Here is a 3,956-nt window from a genome sequence, read left to right as displayed (position 1 = left end):
ACCCGCAGGTACTTTTGGGCGTGCCTCTGGGCCCCTAGCCGACCCCCAACGAACGGGGCACAGACGTCCACTCGGATTACCCGCTTGCAGCTCACCGGAGACACCATGTTCGGTGCCCATCGAGGGTAACATGGCGCACTCCCCCCTCCTCCTTGCGGAAAGGCGACGTAGGGGCGTATGTAAAAAAGCCGAGTCTGTCCCTGATCGCCCTCTCGCCCTGTGCGGAGGCTCGGGGGCTGCTCTCGCAAACCCGGCTCCGGCCGAACCGTTGACAGCGTCAACATACCAGCCCGAGAGCTTGGGCCCCGACCGTGCACCCGGGCTACGGCCAGTTCGCATGAGGGAACCACCAGACCAGCCGAAGCATTACGCAAGGCATTAAGACCTCGAAGGAGTGAAACCACTCCTCCGAGGCCTCGGGGGCTACACCCGGCAGGTGCGCTCGCGCGCACCCACCGGAACAAAATGCAACCGAGAAAGGCTGGTCCCCTTGCAAAAAAGTGCGACGAAAGCCTCCAAGCGAGTGCTAACACTCCCTTCGAGGCTCGGGGGCTACTGTCGGGGACCATAATTAGGGGTACCCTCAAGACGCCTAATTCTCAGCTGGTAACCCCCATCAGCATAAAGCTGCAGAGGCCTGATGGGTGCGATTAAGTCAGGGATCAGTCCATACGAGCGACTCGATCACGCCTCATCCGAGCCTAGCCTCGGACAAGGGAAGCTGACCCCGAGGGATTTCCGTATCGCCCGAGGCCCCCCTTTAACGGCGGACACATCTCCGGCTCGCCCGAGGCCTTGCCTTCGCTAAGAAGCAACCCTGACTAAATCGCCGCACCGACCGACCAAGTCGCAGGAGCATTTAACGCAAAGGTGGCCTGACACCTTTATCCTGACACGCGCCCCCCGGCAGAGCCGAAGTGACCGCCGTCACTTCGGCGCACCACTGACCGGTCTGACAGAAGGACAGCGCCGCCTGCGCCACTCCGACTGCAGTGCCACTTGACAGAGTGAGACTGACAGGCAGTCAGGCCCTGCCAAAGGCGCCATAGGAAACTCCGCTCCGCCCGACCCAGGCGCGGACTCGGGCTAAGACCCGGAAGACGGCGATCTCCGCTCCGCCCGACCCAGGGCTCGGACTCGGACTAAGACCCGGAAGACGGCGATCTCCGCTCCGCCCGACCTAGGGCTCGGACTCGGGCTAAGACCCGGAAGACGGCGAACTCCGCTCCGCCCGACTCAGGGCTCGGACTCGGGCTAAGACCCGGAAGACGGCGAACTCCGCTCCGCCCGACCCAGGGCTCGGACTCGGGCTAACACCCGGAAGACGGCGAACTCCGCTCCGCCCGACCCAGGGCTCGGACTCGGGCTAAGACCCGGAAGATGGCGAACTCCGCTCCGCCCGACCCAGGGCTCGGACTCGGGCTAAGACCCGGAAGACGGCGAACTCTGCTCCGCCCGACCCAGGGCTCGGACTCGGGCTAAGACCTAGAAGACGGCGAACTCCGCTCCGTCCGACCCAGGGCTCGGACTCGGGCTCAGCCCCAGAAGACGACGAACTCCGCTTCGCCCGACCCCAGGGCTCGGACTCCGCCCTGGCCTCTGCCGAACGACCTCCGCCTCGCCCGACCCAGGGGCTCGGGCTCGGCCTCGGCAACGGAAGACAGACTCGACCCCAGCTTCGGAGGAGCCCCCACGTCGCCCGGCCTCGGGCGCGGGCCCGCCACGTCAACAGGGAGCGCCATCATCACCCTACCCCGAGCCGACTCGGGCCGCAGAGAACAAGACCGGTGTCCCATCTGGCTAGCTCCGCCAGATAGGCAATGATGGCGCCCCGCGTGCCCTGTGACGACGGCGGCTCTCAGCTCCCTTACGGAAGCAGGGGGACGTCAGCAAGGACTCGACCGCTCCGACAGCTGTCCCTCCGCCAAGCTCCGTTGCTCCTCCGACAGCCACGACATCACACCAGCAGGATGCCAAGATCTCTCCGGCTGCCACATTGGCATGTACTCAAGGGCGCTAGCTCTCCCTCCGCTAGACACGTCGCACTCTGCTACACCCCCATTGTACACCTGGATCCTCTCCTTACGCCTATAAAAGGAAGGACCAGGGCCTTCTTAGAGAAGGTTGGTCGCGCGGGGACGAGGACGGGACAAGCGCTCTCTTGGGGCCGCTCGCTTCCCTCACCCGCGTGGACGCTTGTAACCCCCTACTGCAAGCGCACCCGACCTGGGCGCGGGACGAACACGAAGGCCGCAGGATTTCCACCTCTCTCACGCCCGTTTCCGGCCACCTCGCTTTCCCCCCTTCGCGCTCGCCCACGCGCTTGACCCATCTGGGCTGGGGCACGCGGCACACTCACTCGTCGGCTTAGGGACCCCCCGGTCTCGAAACGCCGACACTTGTCGGATAATGCATTAATTGGTTATCATAAAATATTCTTGTTTGACTACGAAATTGCAAGTAAATTAATACTAATAAACATTTAATAGAAGATAATCTCAAGTTCTCACATAAAAATGGTAAAGTGAAGTATTGATTATGTTGAAAGTTGGATACTTAGAGTGATTTCACGTGTAACTCGCGCAATAAGTGAAAATAAAATAAAAGAAACGTTGATATCCTGTGGATTTTATGGCCCCATTATTTTTTATGACTATATGTGGCCATATGTTGTACCTTCGTATAATTTCATAGATTTCTAAGGCTATTTGTACATTATTAATTTCTTTCTACATAAAATCATCAAAATATAATTAAAATTCATAAATACACTAGTTTTGGCCTAAAATTGCAAAAAGCTTACCAAAACAAATAAACATTCTATTCAAATAAAACCTCAAGTCGCCACATGAAAATGATAAGTGAAATATTAATTATGTTGAAACTTCGATACATAAAATAATTTCATGTGTAACTCACGCAATAATTGGGAGTGGAATAGAAGAAACACCAACATCTTGTGGATTTTATAGTCTAGATGTTTTTGAGAACTATATGTGGATATATGTTGTGTCCCCGTAAAAATTCATGAATTTTTAGGCTATTTGGTGTATTATTAATGTCTTGTGGTAGAAAATCATCAAAATACAATTAAATTCATAAAAATATTGTAGCGTCGACCGGAAATTATAAATAAGGTACCAATATTAATAAATAGTTTATAAAAAGATAATCCTATCCCACATGGAGATAATCTTAAGTCACCACATGAAAATGATAAAGTCTATTATTTTGATATAAGTTTAGACATTATTTCAATGATTTTGGCCTAAAGATATGTTTAAACAAAAATGTGTTATACTACAAAGTGATAGATCTCTTCGAGCTCTACAATTTTCATATAAACTTTATCTTCATCTGATTTCATATGTAAAAGTTATGATTTTATAACTATATTATTATGCAGAAAAAGAAAAAACGGGTACCCGAATTTCGGGTACCCGTATCCGACCCGAATATCCGGGTATTTACCAGGTAGTAGCCACTCCGTATCCGACCCGAATCCGAAGCTGTATTATCCGGGTATTACCCGTATCCGTCCCGAATATAAAAATACTCGTATCCGTATCCGAAAAATGGTCCTGAATTAGTACCCGTATCCGGTACCCGTTTCGGGTACCCTACCCGTTTTCACCCCTAGCCCAGCCTCAGGCAAGGACGGTAGTCCCGGACGGATTCACGTCTCGCCCGAGTGTCCCTTAAGTCAGCAGACGCACCCCGTCTCACCCGAGGCTAAGCTCGGGCGAACTTTGTCGTACAGCGACCTCGGCCGGATCGCCCTACCAACCGATCGTATCGCATGCGCATTTAATGCGGGGATCGCCTGACACCTTATCCTGACACGCGTGCCTCAGTCGGCAAGGTCGAAGTGACCGCAGTCACTTCGCCCCTTTACTGACCGTTCTGACAGGAAAACAACGATATTCACCCCGTTCCGACTACTGTGCCAACCACCA

The sequence above is a fragment of the Zea mays genome, chromosome 2, assembly GCF_902167145.1.
Source record: "Zea mays cultivar B73 chromosome 2, Zm-B73-REFERENCE-NAM-5.0, whole genome shotgun sequence".
NCBI classification, from domain to species: domain Eukaryota; kingdom Viridiplantae; phylum Streptophyta; class Magnoliopsida; order Poales; family Poaceae; genus Zea; species Zea mays.
This window is presented reverse-complemented; position numbering follows the sequence as displayed.